The 24766-nt window shown below is 37.3% G+C and overlaps 1 long non-coding RNA gene across 2 annotated transcripts; it reads left to right on the top strand.

Annotated features, from left to right (window-relative positions):
• The first annotated feature begins 4921 nt into the window (after positions 1–4921).
• LOC138849742 (uncharacterized) lies at positions 4922–23078 on the top strand. 2 transcript variants are annotated; one of them, XR_011388872.1, is made up of 3 exons: positions 4922–5086; positions 13261–13377; positions 20125–23078. It is a non-coding gene; the product is annotated as an uncharacterized lncRNA (long non-coding RNA). The 2 variants fall into 2 exon arrangements; XR_011388871.1 differs by lacking the exon at positions 20125–23078 and adding an exon at positions 13817–13953.
• The last annotated feature ends 1688 nt before the right edge of the window (positions 23079–24766 follow it).

The raw sequence follows: 24766 nt of genomic DNA, 5'->3' as shown, positions 1-24766 counted from the left end.
GACAGAGAGAGAGACCGAGAGAAAGAGGTCTTCCATCTGATGATTCACTCCCCAAGTGGCCACAACGGCTGGAGCTGCGCCATTCCAAAGCCAGGAGTCAGGAGCTTCCTCCAGGTCTCCCACATGGGTGCAGGGGCCCAAGGACTTGGGCCATCTTCTACTGCTTTCCTAGGCCATAGCAGAGAGCTGGATTGGAAGTGGAGCAGCCGGGTCTTGAACTGGCGCCCATATGGGATACCGGCAGTGCAGGCGGCAGTTTTACCTGCTATGCCACAGCACTGGCCCCAGACCAAGAAACTGTTAACCTTTCTAAATTGGTAACTGACTTGGCTAAATTCTAAGAAGCTCTTCAGCAATTTCCTGAAAAACTGCCCCGGAAGGTAGGAATTCCTAGATTCAACCCTGGAGACTTCGTGTTAATAAAAGCCCTCCCCCACCACTCTCCCTCACTCTCTGAGTCCTGGGAGGGTCCTTTCACTGTTCTTCTGTCCACTCCCTCTGCAGTAAAGGTCTCAGGACATGAGGCCTGGGTCCATCACACCAGAGTAAAGATCTGGACTTTGGAAGCCTCAGCAGACTCAACACCTGAAGAAGACTTCGAGCTTCACACCGACAAAGAAGACAATTACTCTGTGAAGGCACTCAGGGACTCAGGCTGCTGTTTAAGAAAACCTCACCTTCAGATAAGCAACTTCTTAGTTACCACAATTCAACTCAGCTCCTGCTGACCACTTGTGTTTCATAGCCTATCTTCACTATGCCACTCATGGAAACTCTTCTACATTCACTCCTTCTCTTCTCTTCTCTTCTCTTCTCTTCTCTTCTCTTCTCTTCTCTTCTCTTCTCTTCTCTTCTCTTCTCTTCTCTTCTCTTCTCTTCTCTTTCTTTCTTTCTTTCTTTCTTTCTTTCCTTCTTTCTCTCTCCTTCCTTCCTTCCTTCCTTCCTTCCTTCCTTCCTTCCTTCCTTCCTTCCTTCCTTCCTTCCTTCCTTCCTTCCTTCCTTCCTTTTTTACAGGCAGAGTTAGAAGACAGTGAGAAAGAGAGACAGAGAGAAAGGTCTTCCTTCCATTGGTTCACCCCCCCGAATGGCCGCTACGGCCAGTGCACTGCGCCGATCCGAAGCCAGGAGCCAGGTGCTTCTTCCTGGTCTCCCATGCGGGTGCAGGGGCTCAAGCACTTGGGCCATCCTCCACTGCACTCCCCGGGTCACAGCAGAGAGCTGGACTGAAAGAGGAGCAACCGAGACTCTTAACCGGCGCTCCAACCGGGACTACAATCCGGGTGCCGTCACAGCCAGTGGAGGATTAGCCCAGTGAGCCATGCCGGCTCACTCCTTTTCTTGACTGACTTTTCCAGCTCTGGCACAGTCACAATAAGGATCCCATGCTCAACCCTGAGTGTTAATAACAGAAAGGTCATCCCAAATGCTCCAGATTTCACAGACAGTGAGTTAATGACAGTCAAGCCTGAACAGTCCTTAACGAAACAGGTTCTTTCATACCTACTGGAAACCTGTGGGATCATCTAGCTTCTAACCTGTTAAACCATACATCCTTTTATATGCAAAAAGGAGGCTCACCTATGAATATATTACAACAGCATTTGTTAGGTATAGGCACCTCCCTTAAATACTTTTCAAAGATAACTAACCAAAACGTACCTTCTTTGCCTATAGCTAAGGACTTGCCACGAAACTACATGCCATTACTATTTATTATATATAATGACTGTGTCTGTGTCTCCTGTGATCTAACTTGAGAGCATAAATGCTCTTCTATAACTCATGTAGACTATTCAAATGATGTGACTATGCCAACAGGCTGGGGTCTTCTCTGTGGTAACCTTTCTCTTTTCACAATTCCTAAGTCATATTCTGACCTTCGCTCTTCTCTTCTGTCCCGTGACAGCCTCTACACATTCTATACATGCCAAACAACTGTTACCCTCAGACTGTGATAACTCCTGAATGTTGTACACTTTACCTGAGGCACTGATAACAGATGTTTGCAATATATATAAGCTCCTGGACTAGCTGCACGGCACATAAAGAGATCAATTATTTGGCTTGTATATTAGAAAATACAGCTAACGCCACTGCTACTGCCTTAACATATCTCAATGATGAACTGAGCCAGGTTCGAGAAGGTATTTTGCAAAATCGTGCAGCCATTGATTACTTGTTACTAAAAAACCAAATCAGATGTGAGCAGTTACGGGGAATATGCTGTTTAATCTAACTGATAACTCAAACCTAGTTCAAAGGGAGATTGACAGGCTCTATAGGAAGTAAATAAAATGTATATGGTGACAAAAATTTCTTTGGATATTGGGGAAATTTCTTTCAAAACTGGAAATGGTTATCTTGGTTATTGCCCTGCCTGGGACCAATATGTATCCTCTTTTTTGCACTCTTGCTAGGACCGTGTATATTCAGCTGTCTTACATGCTTTGCATTATCCAGGCTTAACAACTAGAAGCCAAGCAGTCAGTACTTTAGACAAACCCACATTTTACCAGGGACCCTCAGATCGACCTCCAGAAGAATATCCTGATTCTGTTTCCCCAGTGATGCCCCTTTTCAGCATGAAGCAGCCAGAGTGGTCATCATCCAGTCCCCTCGTAATAGAAGTTAGAGTCTCATTCTTCTGGGTGTGTGTGTGTGTGTGTGTGTGTGGAGTTAAAGGGTTTATAGGCATTCAATGTGGTCCCCTGGTAGAAATTTGGAATTGTGAGATGCTTGCTTCACCCCCAAAAGGTTGTCTTTAGCAAGATCAAAAGTGTCTGCCCTCCTTCCTTAGGAATCTCCAAATTTGCCGTGAGAATAGCAAAGGAGTGGTGATTCCACCTGAGCTCAGAGATTATTGTGAATACAAGTTACCTACCCTACCCGTCTAGATGGTCTTTTGCTTTATCATGAGCAAGCCAAACAGAATAAAGAATTGTTAAGTCAGGTCTGCCACTAGGTTTGTCCCCACCTTATTGATTGACAGTTTCACACCCAAGATTGTACTTAAAAAAGCTCATTCTGGCAGGAGGATTCCAATTTGAATAAATTCTACTTTTTATTCAAATTCCATTTGATTCTGTTAATCCCAGGTGATATGACAGAAAGATATATGCACTTAAATAAGTTTTATTAGATTCTTAATTTTTAAAATTGTTTCACCATGAAGTAATACAATTTTGGGCCCAGAGAAACTGATATTAAATTTTATTATTTTACGAATGTCCACATGCTTTCACTACTTTTCAAAGACTCTCTCTCTCTCTTTCTCTCTCTCTCTTTCTCTCTAAGAGAGAGACAGAGACACACAGACAGAGACAGAAAGAGAGCACCCATCTGCTGGCTCATTCCTCAAATTACCACAACAGTAGAGGCTGGGACAAGCCCACCCATGAGCCAGGAATTCGATTCGGGTCAGTCTTCCTTGTGGGTGGCAGGGACCCAGTGATTTGATCCATCTCCTACTGCCTCCCAGGGTCCGCATTAGAAGGAAGCTGGAATTGGGAACCAGAGCCAGGACTTGAACACAGACACGCTGATAAGGACACACACATCCTAAGCTGGTGCCTTAACCAATAGTCCAAATGCCTACTTGTACAATTTTATTAATGGTGAGGAAAATCATATATTTAAGTAATACATGTGAACAGCATGAGACTAATATTTGAAGATATGAGAAGGAATAAATGAACTGTAAAATTGTTTCTTAACAGACTAAAAGGACAGAATCACAAGTGATATCTTTCTCGGTGTGGACACATTGCAGGAACTAACATTGAAACTGAAGTGGAGGCTCTGCCTCATAGCGGAGGCAAGAATCACTGTGTGTTTGAGAAAGCTATTCTACCTTTCTAGGACTAATTTCAAGAAGTGAGAAATAAGAATAAGTTTACTTACTTGCTGAATACAAGAGAGCTTCAACATGTTCATGGAAAATATGTATATGAAAAAGCTATAGAGACTTCAAATTTTTGCATCAAAATAAACTTTCTTTTTCTCCAGAATCTTTTTGCAATGTCCTCCTTTGCGCAGTGTAGTTTAAACGATGCATGATATTTACAGCTCTTGACAGTAAGCCTGACAAAGTGTAATTGACTCTTCTGGTTCATTCACTTGAAAGCACTGTTAGCTTCACTGGGAGGAATCAGTAGATAAACAGAATTTTAAAAATATTAATAGGACATCCTCTGTTTAGTCCACTTGTAATCTCCTTTCATAAGCAACTATGTTGTTGTGTCCCTCTTTAACTTGGAGAGTATCTAGGGCAACTAGAGAGAAAATTTATTCTGTTTTCAGAAGAGAACTTTTCTTGGTGCCTCATATGTTACATAAATAAAATGGGTTTTCTATGGCTTAAATTAGAATGAGGGAATATGTGTAAAGAATAATTACCTATATATTTGAAGGAATAGCAAGCCCTGTATATAAGTAGGTCACCCAAACTTTTAATCTGGAAACTCATTCTAACTCAGAAAAAGAGAATGTTAAGACAATGGCCACAGCAAAAGCATTACAGCAATGTACTTTGAAGTGCACACATCATAGATTACATAACTGTATTCAAAATGAAGGATACAAAAGAAACTGGCTGACACAGGGACTAAGAACCACAGACTATCAGTTCACCAAAGAGGAAGTATGGGGGCTGTGGATGTCATTCATGCTTCAAAAACTGCACTGATAGATCTTATTTCTGAGAGGTGTCTTAGAAAATCTCAAGCAGAGTATGCCAAAAGGCAAGATTCTATGATCTGCACTTTCGCCAGCCAGTTTCTGAGACTATTATGAGTGGTGAGATCCATTCTCTGAGACAGCGGCCTCTTTTCTTGAGTGCTGTTGATGCTGGCACATGACAGAATAGGAAATTGAAACCCAAGAGTTTATTTGCATTTCCCAGAGCCTGTGGTTAATCAGAGCCTGAACCTGGATCGCAGGGATCTTCTTTTGCTAAACCTGGGGCCAGACCAGGAGGATGACACGGCACAGTGCTTTTGCCCATCTTGACCAGAACCACAAAATACAGGAAATTTCTCAGAAATGGATGTTCTCTACTGATTTCCAAACCTTAGGCATGTCCTCTTAGGTAAGTGTTAGGAAAAATACGATGCCTCAACCAGAAGCTTCCAAGCCACAGAAACTGCATAGAATTGAGACGATGTTTGACCTTGTGCTTACTTAATTTATGAAATTTTATAGCTGCTTGCCTTTTATTTTGAAGCTTTAAAGACCAGCACACCTCCTTTATCTTCGTATCTCTAAGAAACTTCAATATATAGTTTCTCTGGGGTGGAGTGAGGGATAGAGGCACCCAATAGAAACTAGTTTCAGGGATTTTTGTATTGTACCAAGTAAATGGTAACACTGTCTGCTATGGCTTGAATATTAGTTTGGAATCCCCCAATGTCTCAATTGTTAAAGGCTTCCAAGTCTTATGCTAATAGTTAATGGATTATGCTAATAGTTAGTGTCTTATATGCTGGTGAACACTTAATGCAATTATGGTGTCTAAACTTCTGACCTTTGGGAAGTGATTAGACTGTATTATGTTGTTGGGTTGGGGTCCATGATTGAATTACAGTGACTTTATAAACAGAGACCTCATAGATATAGATGAGCATGTTCCTGTCTCTTTGATTCTCACTCTCTGTGTGATCATTGCTCTGCTCAGGCTCTGCCGTCTTCCACCCTCATGAGACAAAGAACCAATGCAGCCCACCCAATCTTGAACTCTGAACCTCCCAAACTATGAGCTAAAATAAACTTCTTCCTTTATAAGTTAACTTCTCTCAAGTATTCTAGTTATGGTGTTAAAAGCTGACTAATATATTGTCCCATTTTAGCATTTCACTTATGTTTAACTGGTTGTTAATACACTGTAGCATTAACTTCCTAAGGAAAACACTTAGCCTAATTTTAATTTCACCAGCCTATAAATTCAATTTGATTCAACAGACATTTATGCAGTGCTTGCAATGTTTTAGAGATGTTTTTAGATGCAATGTGATGAATGAATTACGAATTGTTCACAGCCTCTGCTCTCCAAAAGTTGATAGTATAATAGAAAAAAGCAAATTAATTAAGTATTATATGGCATGGGTTAACTGAAAAGTCCCATGGGTTATGGGAGAGATATTTATCCACTTAGTTCCAATAGGGAGAAAGTTCCAACAAGGAGCGGCTAACTTAGTTATAAATTGGAGGAGGAATCACCTTTATGCAGGCCACCTTGAATAGGAGAAATAGCCTGAATAAAGGCATGAACTATGAATTGCATAATGTATACATTCTACAATGTAAAGTAAATGTGTGGAGGGAAAGATGAAACTGAAGAAGAAGGTCAGGGCTAGGTCATAGAAGGATTACTCTATGCCACACTATGTACATAGCTTGATGCTATGGTGATCGGATACTGTTTAAAGAGAGTTTCACGGTCATATCCTCATTTGAAACAAATTCCATAGACTACATCATGGAGAGAAAAACTAGACATGGGGAGGCAAGGTTGGAGGTTGTTGCGCAACACAGACAAGAGGTGATGAGAGTTTGATTTATAATAGTGATAGCAAGATCACGATATGGAAATAATAATAATTCAGAATAAATGCTTAAAAGTTAAATTCCTGACTTAAAGTAATTGATTTACATTAGCAATGGAGAGGGAAAGTCTAAGGCATACTTCTGGTTGGAAGGAAAATTGAATAGTTGAACCATGGACAAAAAGTAATAACAGAGTAGTAGAGGAAGAGGAGAAAGTTTGAGAATATGTGGATAAAAAATGAAAGATTTTCGTCACAGTCCCTTATGTATAGCAATTTTTATTCATATTATGAAATAGGGTTGTTGTCTATAGTATCAATGTTTTTTATGTAATTGAATTCATACTACTTTTAGTGTGACTTATTCTGTCATTTGACAACAGCATTATTTCTTGTAAAAAGCATTATCTAATAATACTAAAAATTCTCTTAGAACATATTTTAAATATATATAAATAATATTTCAATTGTATTTATCATCATTTGCATGTTATACACTTATTTGTAAAATATTATCCTTGAAATGGATGAGAACTACTTGCAAAGACAGTATCCATAAATCTGCAATGACAGCTGAATTGAATCTTCATAAATTAGGATTGGATTGAAGTAACTCAAAAAATATAGTACAAGGAATGCGATCAACTTTTAGCAATAAGTAGTTCACGGGAGTCAAATAAAGCAAATTAAGATTAAATATAAAAAAGTCTTCCTATTGTTTTATTCAAAAGAAAAAAAGTTTTCAATTTGTATCAACACCATATGTACTTGAAGTGAAAAGAGATACATATTGAAATACAAAAGAAATCATGCAACAGAAGCAAAACTAAATAAATAAGATTATATCAAACTCAGAAACTCCTGCACAGTAAAGGTAATGACCAATAGAGTGAAGAGACAAACAGCAGAATGGGAAAAATATTTGTGAGCTATCTATCTGATAAAGGATTAATACCTAAAACATATCAGCAACTTCATATGACTCAACAACAACAACAAAAAATGAATCCAGTTAAGAAATGGGCAAAGGACCTTAATAGACAGTTCTCAAAAGAAGAAATACAAATGGCCAACAAATATATGTAAACAAAAATGCTAAACATCACTAGCCATCAGAGAAATGCAAATCCATACCACAATGAAATATCACCTCACCCTTGTCAGAGTGGCTAAAACCCAAGAGACAAAGAATAGCAAATTCTGGCAAGGATGTGGAGAAAGGGAAGCACCTATACACTATTGGCAGAAATGTAAGTTAGTGCAGCCACTGTGGAAAACAATGCGGAAATTTCTTAAAAAAAATAGAAATAGACTTCCCATACTGGGCAACTCCCTACTGGGAATATACCCAAAAGACATGAACACATTATATCAAAGAGTTACCTGCACCACTATGTTTATAGCAGCTCTGTTCAAAATTTGGACTCAAGCAAGCTGTCCATCATTAGATAAATGAATAAAGACAATGTGTTATATATACACCATGGAGCATTAAAAAAGAGAATGAAAATTCTGCCATTTGCCACAAAATGGATGCAACTGGAGGACATCATGTTGAGTGCAATAACCAGACACAGAAAGATAAATACTGCATATTATCCCTTATGTGTGGGAGCTAAAATTTAAAAAGAAGAAAGAACAAACGAACGAACAAACGAATGAAAGAAAGAAAGAAGGAAAGAAGGAAGGAAGGAAAGAAAGGAGGGAGGGAGGGAGGAAGGGAGAGAGGTGAGAGAAGGAGGAATAGGCCAGTGTGTATCAGTACCGCTGCAAAAATAGTTTTGTAAAACTTTGTTTTATATCTTTGTCAAACCAATGGTTAAGAATATTATACTACTATAATTTTAATGATCTGTGATTACTTTAAAATTTACTGTCTATGGTTGAAAAAAAGGAATAAAAGTGGTGAGATGTGTCCTTAATCTTTTTCCTCTTCTCTCTAGTGATAGAATTTATAGGAACAAGGACTGCAGATAAAAATCCTCATTCACTAGAGCTGGCCTTAAGCAAATCCACACGGTTAGTCACATGGATAAAATGTAGGCCAGCCTGCCTAGTGTTTTTTTTTTTTAATAGGTAATAAATGAAACACAAGAAGTGAATATGACTGCATTTTATAATTTTCACTCCTTGGTTGACATAGTGTAGAACGATTACATACACAGGCTTAATATTTCCATTATTGTTGGGTTTCTTCTCTTTTTTTTCCATCTTCGCAAAAGGGAATTTCAGTATACATTTTTGCCCTTTGGCTTCATATTTTGGGAGCTCATGAAAAATGATACGTAGGTGGTTTATATTCAGTGCCAGAATCAACAGTCTTCCTGTTCTGAAAAACTGAGGATTTGAAAACATTTCTTCTTCTCATAAGAATTTACTCAAGTAGCTAAATATCCTGTATTATTTGGCAACAGTAATATTATTCCTTCTGATTTTGGGATATTTTTACTTAAAATAACATGCTTTATAACCAAAGAAGCAAACTACCTCTGAAGGAATGAATACAACTGTAGTTCCAATTATTTTTCTTCGTGTCACTGTTGAAGTTACATTTAAATACATTTCATGTATAGGTTCTATTTTCTTCAAGTGGAAATGCTAGTAACTCAAGGGGGATATAATGGTATATTTACTACCATGTACTCTTTTGCTGACTGATGAAGGCCCAGTTCAAACAAAGAACAGTCTGTGCATATAAAATATTTGTTCAGTATAAGTCTGGATTTAGTAGCTTTGACTTTCAGGATAGGATTTTAGGGGAAGAATCAGGCTTTACAATCAGGCTTCAAGTACTTTTAATGCAAAGTTAAGTAGACAGAGAAGGAATGAATCCTTACCTACTCAAAGGCTTGAGTGGAACTGTTTCAGAGTACACGGAGCGTCTTCATGTTTCAGACAATTGGGGGAGATTTTATGATTGACAGAATGTTCTGTGAAACAAGAAGCTAAGATACTTACCAACTTAACATTTTTGTTTAAGCAATATTTTCTGAACACCAAATTAGTGCACGACATAATAAAAGTATTAATGTATTTGTGGATAAACAGGATAGAGCATTTGAAATGTTACCTCGTTGGAAAGTTTCTGTATAACACTAAAGCACTCAAGGGTCAGGGAATGCTTGGAATAGATTCTTTAAAACAAAACCTTTACATTTAGGTGTTAAGTAGCAAAAGGCAATAGAACAGAATAGTCTTTGAGAAACAAGCATCTTCAGAGGATGACATACTCCAAATTCTACAATGCAACAAATAGAGTTTGTACACATTGGATTGTTGTTTTTCATTAGGCCATGTATTGCTGGTATGTGTGGTTGGTCCTGAAACCTAGATACATGTATTCACCATCACCACTGATATCCCCATACCAATGTGAAGGCAACAGTATAAGCAACAAAGTTAAAGATAGGAAATGGACAGAGTTTTGCAAAGTTACCCATTGAGTGAGCCTTTGGCATAATGCAATTCTCTAAAGCTTTCTGATTACCTAGTGATATTAATATATGAAATACAAGCATTTAATGAACATTATTATCTAAGCCTCTTCTATCATAATATGATTTTGTTATAGAACACAGAACTTACAATATTGTGTATCTACTTACTGGAGTCACCTGATTGTCTACGACCAGACTTGATCCCATTGACTCCTGCATTTTACAAAAAACACATTAACCACTGTGTGAGGAGAATTTTAATAACTGACTTGACCAACTTAGCCTCTAATTCATACAATAGTCTGCCGTTAGCTGGGGAGGTGCATTCCAAGACTCTTAGTAATTTCTTGAAATCATGGATAGTGTTGAACCTTCTATGTACAAATACTGCATTGTTTATATATACACAAATAGAAATTTAGTTCCTTTTCCGTGATAAATAAGCATATATTATACATTCTGATCAATTTTGCAGCTGGAGTTGTGACAGCAAAACTATTCATTTCCCTTCTTCACAATTCCATGGACAAAAGATTCATACTTACCATAGATCTACACACACTCAGCATGCATTTTTTTTTTCTTTATTAAGACAAGAGCTTCAACTTTTCCATTTAAAATAAGCACTGTGGTTTCTCTTAGACAAATCTGAATTTCCAGAATCATCACTTTTGAGATTTGGGACCATTATTAATTAAAATAAGATTTATTTATGTTTATTTAACCCAAGTAGTGTGATGCTATGACAGTCAATCTGATAACCAACGTGCTTACTAAGTGACTAATGGCCACGTATCATAACACTGTGGATATTGTGGACTAAGGAATGTTTTTTATCATGGAGCAGGACTGCATGTCCTACTATTGAGAACAGTATGCAATTTAAAATGTACAAAATTTATGGAGTTTTCCATACAATATTTTCAGGCCCTGGTTGATTGAAACCATGGATAAGAGGGATTTCTATACCATAAATACTTTATTTTTAAAGGAAAAAGGCATACATCCCCCTTTCAGTCCATCTTATATAAGCATCAGTTTGACATATTTATTAAAGAAAGTTATTGCTAATTATTGTTGTTCAAAAGTCCTGGCACATCTACCCTAACAAAATTTATGTTGGATCACAATTTCAAAGCCACCTAGTATTCTCTTGGGGGATCATTAAGTGGGTGATATGACTGAAGATAGTATATTTTACTTTACACTGCCTGTAAGAGTGAAGTTTTCCTTTCAGTGGTAACTCTGATGCAAACAGCTGCCTTTTTTCCTCTGGCTACCTGAGCTCAATGGAAAATCTCTTCTTGTGTGCATCAGGCAGATCAAAATCGACAGTAGTGGCAGCACTGAGAGAGCAAAAAATGCTCGACTTAGGCTGCTGATACTGCTTATGAAGGTAGTCTATGCTCAGAAATCTGTTTTCAATGATTTTATGTTTTTAAGAAAAACAAAGTGCCCTTCACTAAACCAAAGGGAGTAAAAAAAAAAAAAAAAACAACTGGGATACAAATCTAAAAATGGCCAATTGAATTAGCACGATTTTATACATGTGTATCAAAATATTCTGACAAGTAGCTACACTGGGATTATTGAGGATATCATTTTAACTTGTATTTTTTTAAAGTAAAATGCTTTATATTTGTTGGCAGAGATCCATGTACAAAATAACTTTTTAAATATTTATCTATTTTTTGAGAGGCAGATAAAGAGTGAAAGAGAGAGAGAATGACAGTTAATCCAAAAGCTCCCATCTGCTGGTTCACTCTCCAAATACCCACAAAAGCCAGGATTGGTCAAGGCAAAAGCCAGGAGTCAAGAATTCAATTTGGATTTCCCACATGGGTTGCAGGAACCTAAAAATTTGACTTATCATCTTCTGCCTCCAGGGTGCTATCCAGCAGAAAGCCTTAATGGAGACTGGAGCTGTGACGCGAACTTAGGCACTTCAATATGGAATGACTGAATTCTAGGTGGAGTTTTAATTCACTGCACCAAATACCATCCACTGTAACTATTTAAATAGCACAAAACTATCAGTTCCTTCTAAGGGGACTTCTTGCTAAAACCATTTGAGCCTCAAGCCTTTCAGAGAATCTTAATTTTAATTTTTTTTTAACTTTTATTTAACAAATTTAAATTTCCAAAGTACAACTTTTGGATTATAGCGGCTTCCCCCCCCTCCATAACCTCCCTCCCACCCAGAACCATTCCATCTCCCACTCCCTCTACCATCCCATTCTTCATTAAGATTTATTTTAATTATCTTTATTTACAGAAGATCAATTTAGTATATACTAGGTAAAGATTTCAGCAGTTTACACCCACACAGACACACAGAGTATAGTACCGTCTTATCATGAGTTGCCAAGGCTATGGAAGCCTCTTGAGTTCACAAACTCTGATCTTATTTAGACAAGGCCATAGTCAAAGTGGAAGTTCTCTCTTCCTTTCAGATAAAGGTACCCCCTTCTTTGATGGCCTGTTCATTCCACTGGGATCTCACTCACAGAGATCTTTCATTTAGGTCAATTTTTTATTTTTTATTTTTTTGCCAGAGTGTCTTGGCTTTCCATGCCTGAAAAACTCTCATGGGCTTTTTAGCCCAATCCAAATGCCTTAAGGGCTGATTCTGAGGCCAGAGTTCTGTTTAGGACATCTGCATTCTATGAGTCTGCTGTGTATCCCACTTCCCATGTTGGATCATTCTCTCCTTTTTAATTCTATCAGTTAGTATTGGAGGCACTAGTCTTGTTTACGTGATCCTTTTAACACTTAATCCTATCATTATGATCAATTATGAACTGAAACTGATCACTTTGACTAGTGAGATGGGATTGGTACATGCCCCCTTGATGGGATTGAATTGGAATTCCTGGCATGTTTCTAACTCTACCATTAAGGGTAAGTCCGAGTAGAGAATCTTAATTTTAATTTGTATAGCTACTGCTAAATTGCCAATTCACCAGTAAGGTATGAGAATGTTTACTTCTCTACATTTTTGTAAAGCTAGTCAGAAACAAACTTTTAATTTTAGCTGAACTGGTAAGTAAAAATGTGTGTTCATCTTGTTATGTTAATTTGAATTGCTCTTATTATTCAAGCTTGATGTTATATATTTATTGACCAACTGCATTTATTTTTCTGTGAATTGCCCAGAAATGATTTTTTTAAAGATATCAGTTAACAATCTGTGATATATGTGTGATAAGATGCTCTTGCTGGAGAGAAAATCACCTTTCACCACAAAATAAAAATACTCTCTTCCTCTCTTTGTACAAATATAGCACATTATTTAACCAAATTTGGGAAACTTCCTCTAAAAGCTACAAAAAAATAGAATGTGGATCTTCTCCAGAAGGAACCACAGGGAATTACACAAAAAGGAACCCTCGATTCACTGGGTATGTCTTTGCTATTTATTTTCTGAATAAGTAGAATTTCTGAATTATCACTTTATATTCATTATGATAAATGAGGATATATGTCCTTTATTTTTTATTTAATCATTTGTTTTTAGTTATTGAATTTTTTCTTAGGTACAAAGCCATCAGTGTAGGAACTTTGCAGGAGTATAACATGATATAATAAAACCATATAATGACTTAAACATGATCTTTTTTTTTGTTCATTTGTAATGTCTTTGAGAACAAGAGAGAACAATAAATGATCAGATAGGGATCTTAGTTGATTGCTAAAAGGTTTGGAATTCACTCAGGGCAACAGCAAGTAAGTGCATATTTATAAGCAGAAGAGCAATTTATATAAAAGTAATATATGCATTTAAAGGAAGGGAGGAGAAGGGAAGAAGAAAAATGAATTAGGTGGTCCTTACATTTACAGGTGACAGGTAATAAAGATCAAGGTTACCATGGTGGCAAAGAATGGAAATCTCAAAGCAGCGGGATGCTGGAGGGATATAGAGCTGTCAGAAGTAGAACCTTCATGGGCATAATCATCGACGTCACAGAACTGTGAGTCTCAAGAAGGAGGGAGTATTAGATTGTGAAGTGCTGCAGGGTAATGAGATTACTACCATAATCTGTTGATTCATTGGCATAAAAGTGAGAGCATGCCATTAATATCTTCATCTGTTAAGCTCTCCTGCTATGTCCCAGCCACTGTGCTACGTGCTGTTGATTAAATATTGAGCAAAATCAGTTCTGTCCTCACTCTCATGTGACTTAGAACTTACCTAGAGAGAGCATCAAACCTAAAATGCTTTGCTCTGGAAAAGCCACCCCTCTGTCATTGTTAGTTCATGCATTTAGGTAGAACCAACAAACCTTCTCCCACCCAGGAAAAGAATATTTGATCGATGTCCAGTTCCATCACAGTGTCCTGCCCTCTGATCACAGTGATTGGTCCAAGGAAGTGGTGGACTCTTTCTGGCCAATTACAGCTGCCGAGAATCTATTCTGGGTCTTTAATTTCATCACTCAGAGAAACAGACTTTTTTCTACATGGAGGGAACAATCTTGAAATCAACCTTGTCCAACATATGCAAAAAGCAGAGCCAAGATTTACAGGAAAAAAATGTCCTGATGATATCAATTGAACTTCCTCAAGCTTTGAGTAAACTAGGTTTATTCCTAAATTTCTTGGTTAGGTGAAGCAATACATTCTATTTTGGTTCAAGCATTTTGGTTTGGATTTTTCATTCATTTGCAATCAAAAGAAGTCTCACAATTACAATTTAGCTGTTAAAAATGTTCTGTTCTTTTCCTCTCAGACAGCAGAAAATTTTGAAATAATCTTTCTCTAAACAATTTATTGCAAAATGATGGCACATTACAAAACTTAAAGCATTTGAAATCTAAGAAGAATGGCATGTCTGTGGAAATATTAAATGACTATCTATGGAATGTTATATTATTTTCCAATCTGTTTTAAATTATAGTACAAATATCACAGCTGTATATTCTACAATTACCAGAAATCTGAGAAGTCTGCTATTTAGGCCAGTAAAAATCTGTTTATTTCACTTTTGAGATATCAAAATGTTATTGAGTGATTATTTAAATAATTGAAGTTTTACCTGTGGGTGAGAATATTTTAAAGAATCAATTATTGCTTTTGGGATTCTCACATTTTAGTATAGATAAAAACAAACGTCACTAAAATTATTAACTAAAATCAGCACGTATTGTTTCAATCTTTATCGTTACTTTTTAAGATTTGTTTATTGGAACATATGTGCATGCTTTTTAGCTGGAAGTAATGACAACACTCATCAGCTACTTTGAGCAATTTTTCAAACTGTATTAGGAGAAATCAAATGGATGTTCAGACACAAATTGCTTATTTGGCACTTTCCTAACAAGGAGGACCACCTCCCCTACCCCCGCTGGGCCCTGTCTTGTTGATTGTAATTAATACAATCTTAGCTGTGTTTTATGAGCAATGTCAAATATTTTAATCCCACTATTCTGTATTCTTCACATTCTTTACTGTTGCAATAGTTAGGAAATGAAAGTACTGGCACTTGATCATAGAAAGATAAAATAAAGTAGTAGAGTTTTCTTATCATATAGAATTGGGAAAGAGAATAAAAACTGAAAACAATTATCCAAGCTTCCCCTAATCCTCTTTTTCACATATTGTTGTAGTATTTACACAAAGTGTTTAGCAAAAAAACCAATCTTGACAACTGAAGAGAAATCACAGCATTTGATAGTTCTTAAAATTGTCTTTAGAACAGAAACTACTGCTCACACCACACTTATATACCAAGCATTGTTCTAGGTATTTTCATGTTGTAACCCTCATAGTCATCTTGTACAGTACAGGGAGGTTAAGGATCTTGCAGGGCAGTGAAGTAACCCAGGGAGCTGACTCTAGGTTTGTGCTCCTAACCACTGCATGGCACCATCTGTCTGTAGTCCAGGGCTGTGTTGGAAAGGGGATAATCAAATCATCAGAATTATGCTGGATCCTCTCCCTTGTATTTTTCAAGCCTGCCCCCCTCCCAAAATATATGCCATGTAACCCTAATTCTATGGATGGAGTCTTGATTTCCAAGAGTTAATTTCACTGCCCCGTACCACCCACCCACCCACACTGCATGCTGCATCCTTGCACCAGGGTGAAATGTTTAATCCTAAATTAATTTACTCTCTGCTCAGAGTCATTTAAGATATCCAGATTGTTCAAATCACTGTTTAAAAACAGGCAGGTTAGGCTGGCGCCACGGCTCACTAGGCTAATCCTCCGCCTTGCGGCGCCAGCATACCGGGTTCTAGTCCTGGTCGGGCGCCGGATTGTGTCCCTGTTGCCCCTCTTCCAGGCCAGCTCTCTACTGTGGCCAGGGAGTGCAGTGGAGGATGGCCCAAGTGCTTGGGCCCTGCACCCCATGGGAGACCAGGAGAAGCACCTGGCTCCTGCCTTCAGATCAGCGCGCCAGCTGCGGCGGCCATTGGAGGGTGAACCAACGGCAAAGGAAGACCTTTCTCTCTCTCTCTCACTGTCCACTCTGCCTGTCAAAAAACAAAAACAAAAACAAACAAACAAAAAAAAAACAGGCAGGTTATAAAGTAATCCTCAAACATTTCTCCTAGAATCAATAAGGCTTTTTTAATTAGACAAAAGTGGTAAATGTGAAATGTATTCCATAGTTTGATGTTTCACAGCTATATGAACACATTTGTATTTCAGTGAATTCAGAATATTGAATGTTTATTTGTAGTAACTGTTTAACTTTTCTTTATATTAAAGGCATGTAAAGGAAAGAAAGAACATTGATTCACTGAAATACATGTTGGAACATACTTGAAATCCCTAAGGGAAATCACATAGTTTTTTGAATCACAAAGAATCAAATCAACTTCCTGTCTCCATACTAACTAGTTGACTGTTGATATTAAAAAAAGAAAAGACCCACCCTATTCCAACCTCATTATCATCTAATCATTTTCTCAGGTACTAAGTTTATTTAAGAATTTAGCATATTTTAGATTTTTGAAATATACCTGCTATAGTCAGAGACACCAAAAGGCTGCTGTAGAATAATGTGTAGAGGTTAAATTGCTCTTGGTTAGATTTGGTCCACTGTCTCCAAAATATAGTGTCAGGCAACTCACTTAACCTATTTGAGGCTTAACTTTCTCATTCATAAAGAGAGTAACAGTATTACATATCTAACTTTGGCACAGGAGTATTAGGAAAAGTAAAAGAGTAATGTCTGTCAAAGGGGTTTATAAATGTTCAAATCCTAACTACAGTTTGGATTTCTTAGAAGCAGTGTGTGGTCAGGACTGGTAGCAAAGGATATCATAGCAGATCACATAGATTTCTATATTCATGTCATTGATTTTTTGGTCAGTAGCAACAGAAAGTCATGTTTTGATAAATTCTGTTGGTTGTGACAATTCTCCAAGAGGACGGGGTTCCTTTGCCTTTTGTGCTATGATAGAGGAAGTATCGTCCTGCACCTGCCTCTAACCTTGAGGAAATTATTCTGTATGAAACATCCTTCATTCCTTCTTTTGCTGCAGTTGAGATATCCCCTCCTTCACTAACCCTAAAGGAGTCTTTGTCCGTATGTTCTCTCTTCTACTGACCTGTGTAGTCACCTGCATAGTCACCTCTAGTAACTGAGTGAGCAACTAAAGCACAGAGAGTGTGCCCCACTTGGCTTTGTGCTTTTTACAAATTAGACCCCACATATATTTGCTGAATGAAAAAAAAAATGGTTTCTAATGTTGGATTGGCTGCTTATTTGCTTTGTGACATTGGAAAATCATTTCATTTCTCTGTATTTTGCTTTTCTGCTAGAGGAAGGGAAGCTTGAATCAACCAATCCATAAAGAATTTTGGCAGTCTGATATTTCTATTATTTTGAAATATGGCTTATATTAAAATCAAAGAAATAATTTACTAATTACTGTTATTATCAGGACAATTATATGAGATATTTTAACACAATGCAAGTTCTTTATGGTCCATTAAATATAAAATTATACATAGCTAAAGTATAACACACAAAGCAGGCACTTGATCTATGTGTCACATATTGGACTATATGGATTTGATACACAGATCCAGTTTCTGACTCCAGCTTCCTGCCAGTGCAGGCCTTGGAAGACAGCAGTGATGGCTCAAGTAATTGGGTTCTTTCACCCATGTGGGAGGCCTGGAATGAATTCATGACTCATGGCTTTAGCTTTCTGTTCACTGCAGACATTTGGGAAGTAAAATAGAGGATGAGAACTCTCTGTTTCTATTTTTCTTTTGGTCTATCTCTCAAATAAATAAATAACTTTTAAAATATGTAATGTGGGGCTGGCCTTGTGCAGTAATGAACTAAGCAGCTAACTGCAATGCCAACATCCCATTTGGGCTCTGGTTTGAATCCCAGCTGCTACACTTCTGATCTAGCTCCCTGCTAATGCATCTGGGAAAGCAAGGAATGATGGCCTAAACACTTGGGCCCCTGCATCCCCATGGGAGGCCCAGAAGAATCTCCTGGATGCTGACTTCAGCCTGGCCCACTGCTGGCCATTGTGACCATTTGGGGGGTGAACCAGCAGATGGAAGATCTAGATAGATAGATAGATAGACAGATAGACAGATGGATAGAAATATAGATAGATATAGCTATATAGATATATAGAGATATATATAAATCTTTCTTTTATATATATATAGGATATCTATATAGACATATATAGATATAGATATAGATATCCTTCTGTTTGTAACTCTGCCTTTCAAATAAAATAAAACAAATCTTTAAAAATGAATGAATAAATAAAATTAATCTAAAAAAGTTAAAATGTATGATGCACAATGACTAAAACACCAACCTGGTTTAGCCTTTGCAGAGGACTCTCATTCTTTTTTCAATCTAAATAATGAGAGTCTGTAAAAAAAAGTATGCCCTACATTTTTATTCTACTTAAAATACTTTCTAAACATTTATTTATTTATTTATTTATTTATTTATGTGAAAGGCAGAGTTACTGAGGTGGAGGCAAGGGAGAGATCCTCCATCTCCAAAAAGCATTAATGACCAAGGCTGTGACAGACAGAAACCAAGCCAGGAGAGCAGAACTTGATCTGAGTCACCTAGGTGGGTAGCAAGGTCCCAAGAATTAAGATCATCTCTCACTGGTTTCCCAGGTACATTAGCAGGAAGCTGCATTGGAAGTGGAGTATCTGGGGCTCCAAATGGCTGACATATGGGATGACAGGATCACAGGCAGCATCTTAACCTGCTATTGCAATGCTGGTCCCTATTTAAAATGTTCGAACCAACTGTTGCTTGCCTAATCTGAACTGATACTCTATGCATCATGTTTATTAAATTGGAGTGTAAAGTCCAATAGAAGGGTAGTCATATCTTCTTCTCTGATTGCTAAGGCCAAAACCCAAGAATTAAAATACCATGCATTTGCTTAATATTGTAAAGATAGGTTGCACTCACGTGCATCAACTATTATAACCTAAAATGCAACTCAGGTTTACCATTTTATGGACATAATCCATCAATATTTTAATCCCTCTTTTATTATTGGAGTTTAATAAACAAATTGAATAAAAATAAAATATACTGTGCTATTTTTAATTTTTTACTGAAACTATGGTCACAATTCGAATGCTAGCAAAAATACACAATCAGTTTACCCTACTCCACACCATCCCACTGTAACCCCTTGCCACATGAGTTCTTTTCTTAAGACATCTCGACCTTAACTGTTGAATCTACTTCAAAACCTAAGGAGGAATCCAAGGAATAGATTTATTAAATGTTTATGGCTTCTTTGCTTTGATTTTGTTCTTCATATGATCAGGTCTCATAAGCTGTATATACCAGCACATACAAAGAAGAGCATTTAGACTTAGAAATAAAGAATTTATTACTTTTACCTAAATTTATCATCCTTTATATTGGCTGTTGAAATGGAAAATAAAAGTAGAAGGATATTTTAGTGACTGAAACTCAAATAAAATGAAATATATGTTTCTTTCTTAACAGTTAATTTCCTTGATCAGCTTTGAAATGGAGTTTAACAAATGATCACGGAAATAAAAATGCCTAAAAAATAAAATTCAGTTATTTTATAGTGGTTCAACGCTTTTCAAATGCCAAATGTAATAAGTGTTTGACACTTAATATAATTCATTTTTTTCTTTATTTCATTTTATTACAGATTTATGGGTTAAGCTTCTGGGTAAATGGTTTCAACACACAACCTGTAACTATTCTGGAAGAGTGGCATGAACATCCTGCACATTTATCTCATTACATTGAAAATCAATATGCAAAAGTCAAGTGCCAACTCCTCCCAAGTAACAGGGTCTCAATTGGCCTGAAGATTTCAGACCCTGGACAATGAGGATCATTAGGATCATTAGGATCAGACCCTGGGTCAACTAGAATCATTAGGATCAGGGTGGAAATCACAGTCAAGGATGGAAATCCTGGAGTTAAGAAATGTTGCTAGGGAGAGAAGTGACTTCCAGGGAGCGGTTGTGAAAGGTGCTAAAGCTTATGGTGCCTTAAAAATCAACAATTCCAGCAATAAAATCACATCACTAATATTAGCCAATGCTTTTAAACATGTTTCTTTTAATACTTTTGGACATGAATGCTTCTGCAACCCTCTTCAATTTTGATACATCATTCTGGAATGTGATTTCCATTGTCTTCAGTGTATAGTCATGATATAACACTTAGTTGAACTTTCCTTGCTGTAGGTTATATCTTTAGTGATTTTTTTAAAGATTTATTTATTTTGGCCGGCACAGTGGCTCACTGGGCTAAACCTCCGCCTGCGGCGCTGGCACTCTGGGTTCTGGTCCCTATTGGAGTGCCTGTTCTGTCCCAGTTGCTCCTCTTCCAGTCCAGCTCTCTGCTGTGGCCCGGGAAGGCAGTGGAGGATGGCCCGGGTCCTTGGGCCCTGTACCCATGTGGGAGACCAGGAAGAGGCACCTGGCTCCTGGTTTCGGATTGGCACAGCGCGCCAGCTGTAGTGGCCATTTGGGGGTTGAACCAACGGAGGGAAGACCTTTCTCTCTGTCTCTCTCTCTCTCACTATCTAATTCTGCCTGTCAAAACAAATTAGATTTATTTATTTATTTGGAATTCAGAGGTACACGGAGAGAGAGAGAAGGAGAGGCAGAGAGAGAGAGAGAGGTCTTCCACCCACTGGTTCACTCCCCAATTGGCTGCAATAGCCAGAGCTGTGCCAATCCGAAGCCAGGAGCCAGGAGCTTCCTCCGGGTCTCCCATGCAGATGCAGGGGCCCAAGGACTTGTGACATCTTATCCTGCTTTCCCAGGCCAAAGCAGAGAACTGGAAAGGAAGTGGAGCAGCCGGGACTCAAAGTGCCGCCCATATGGGATGCCAGCACTGCAGGCAGCAGCTTTACTCGCTACGCCACAGCACCGCCCCTTTTAGTGATATTTTTTACATTCTCACCATCAATGTATTAGTGTGTATTTTCTACAGAAGACAGTATGGATACTCCTTAGAAATCTAAAAATAGAACTACCATATGACCCAGTCATCTCACTCCTTGGAATTTACCCAAAGGAAATGAAATCAACATATAAAAGAGTTACTTGTATCCCCATGTACAAATGTGCATCTCAATTCACAATAGCTAAGATATGGAATCAACAGATGGCTGGATAAGGAAAATGTGGTATATATACACTATGGAATACTACTCAGCCACAAAAAATGAAATCCTGTCTTTTGCAACAAAATTGATGCAACTGAAGATCATTATGCTTAGTAAATAAGCCATCCCCAAAAGGCAAATATCATGTTTTTCCTGATATGTGATAGTTAATATACAACACAATAATAAAAGAATGAAACTGATATCTTATTATTTGATGATTGTGCATCACCCTTGTCTATTTTTCTGTGGAACAGTGGTCTTTCTACTTTTTACTTGTTGAACATTGTGGTTAGTGGTACATTCAGTTTATGATTATAAAGTAAATTGAAATTATGCTATTGCAGAAATTAAAGGAATAAAAAGAAAGGAAGGAAAAAGAGGGGTTTGAGGAAGGAAATGGTTATCCTGTTAGAATTGTATCTGGGGGAGCTGGTGCCGGGTGCACTAGGTTAATCCTCTACCTGCGGCACTGGCATCCCATATGGGCGCCGGTTCTAGTCCCAGTTGCTCCTCTTCAAGTCAAGCTCTCTGCTGTGGCCTGGGAAGGCAGTGGAGGATGGCCCAAGTGCTTGGGCCCCTACACCCACATGGGAGACCAGGAGGAAGCACCTGGCTCCTGGCTTTGGATCAGTGCCACTTGGGGAGTGAACCAATGGAAGGAAGACTTTTTTTTTTCTCTCTCTCTCTCTCACTGTCTGTAACTCTGCCTGTCAAATAAATAAAATAAAATATTTTAAAAATTAAACAAAAAGAATTGTATCTGGGAAATACATGAAAGCTGTTCTCTTTATATTAATAAAAATAAAAATTTCAAAAATAAAATAAAATGATACTTTTTCCCTAAACAAAAAATGAAGAATGTAACATTGAAATAGCTTCTGAATGTATACAAGTGCACTGCTCAAAGCTGTAAGATTATAATACACCCCCAAAGAGGATGTGGCCTTGGAATCAGATTTGCTGGATTTTTAAGAAGCAATGTGTACTCTAAAGGATGATTACTAATAAAGGAAATACAGTTAGGCTCACTTGACCCAGAATTATCAATAAGTAAAAGTGTGAAACTTTTGAATCGTTAAGAAATTCATCTCTTGTGAAATGGATACAATTCCACTGGTTGCACAGGGTGGCCACACGTGTTTGTAAAGTGAATTTAAACACATCTATTGTTTTATCTGTGACAGCAACACTCATAACTCCATGTACTTCACGGCAGAGAAAGTACCTATTTTTCTATCTTGTCACATTTTATAGAGTCACTGAGGAAACATCTGCCATATATTTCAGTTGAATAAATCAGTGATTGTTAAAAGCCTGATGCAAATTTCTTCTTATAAACAAATCCACCTGAGTCTCTGTCCAGTTCTCCTGAATTAGAATCCTTGTGATGAGAGTCCAGGATTCATGATTTTAAAACAGTTTCATTGGCCACATTTTGGAATAGTAGACTAAACCATATTTAATATGCTGCCAGGTACTTAGTGAACTCTCCTCACCATGAATTTGTATCTAGACAATGGTCTTTTCTGGGAAAAATCATTGAAAGGGGATGATAATGGCGAGGCTTGGAAGAAAATAAGCTTTGATGGTGAATAAAATGCAGTAGCAGACTGTGGGCATCACATTTTTATCTCTTCCCTAAAAATTAAGCTCACCAGCACTTTGAGGGCTGCTGTTTATCTCTGGAATCTTAATTTCTCTCTTGGCTCGATCATAAAACTGGAATCTTCTTGAAGTGGGGGTGCATTAGTAGACTTTTACTCATTTTCTGGAATGAAACTGAGAAGTCTGCATCCATTCACACCAGAAAAAAAACAGTTCTGTTTAACTCAACACATCTTAACACTTCAAAACAGGCCAGACTTTGCTACTGCACAACATAAAGCATTTTAAAAGAGACTATGCGGTTTAAGAAGCTCAGGCCTTGTCAAAGGTTCATCCAAGCACCCACATTTTTAGAAATAAAGTGTACATAAATTGTAGTGCCTGAGATAAATGTAGATATAAACTGAAATATTTACCAAAATCTTAATCTCAAATCATGAGTTTAATTCCAGACTCTTAATCCATATCAGAAAAACTGATAAATTTGAAGTTTTAAAAATGTAGATGAAAATGGTTGATACAAACATACTTTAACAAGGATTATTCTTTCTTCACTTCATGAAAATGTGAAATTTACCAGACAGATCATTCATTCATTTATTCAACAAACCTATATTTTAATGTCTACTAGGAGCCAATTATCCTGACTGCCCTGAACACATAAGTAGTTTAGTTCACATTTGACTAAGCTCTTCTTCACATTAAATAATTCATAAGCCCTGAGAAGAACTAAAATATAGATTCATTCATTCACTTAAATATTTTTCTTGGTTATCCTACACAGCCCTAAGCTGTGCTTTATCAAGAACTTCAGAAAAATTATGTACAGAAATTTTTTAAAATACTTTTTGGATTGGGTATGGTTTTGTGTTTTTTTCCCATTTTTGAGAACTTTAGATTAGCATGTAATGCTTGAACATTTTTAGAGGGTGCAATGTAATATTTTGACACATGATTGCGATATGTACTAATAAAATCAGGCCATTAGCCCTTCCATTTCCTTATTATTTCCTAATATTTGGAGACTCTGAACTCTTCACCTTTCATTCTTCCATTTTGCTTTAGGCCACTAACTGTGCTTCCATACCCTTATCCAATCTCTCTTCACTCCTCTCCCCACTCCCATTTCCAGCCTTCAGACATGATTATAATACATTCAACTTTTTTTTTAACTTCCACAAATTAGAGAGGCAATGTTTATTGCAGCACTATTTACAGTAACCATGATATGGAATCAACCAGGATTGGTAGAGAATGAATTAAAAAGTTAGGGCATATTTGCACACCAAAATGCTATTTCACTATAAAAAAATTACAAATATACCTGGAGGGCATCATGTTACCTAACATAAAATAAGGCTTCTAATAATTTATAACCCATGATGATTTATAAAATTGACTGCACAATGTGTTCCTCAAACAGTAGCTAATAAATGTTTTACTTTCAGTTGTCTTACTTTCTTATAGGAAAGAAAAGATGATAGTGAAAGTAGAAAAAGAAATAAAGGTAAAAATTCCTTCCCAGTAAATATCTGTGTGCATTAATATATTACATTGT

Source organism: Oryctolagus cuniculus, chromosome 5 (assembly GCF_964237555.1).
Source record: "Oryctolagus cuniculus chromosome 5, mOryCun1.1, whole genome shotgun sequence".
NCBI classification, from domain to species: Eukaryota; Metazoa; Chordata; class Mammalia; order Lagomorpha; family Leporidae; genus Oryctolagus; species Oryctolagus cuniculus.
The sequence above is the reverse complement of the archived record's forward strand: the minus strand, read 5'-3'. Positions and strand labels throughout refer to the sequence as shown.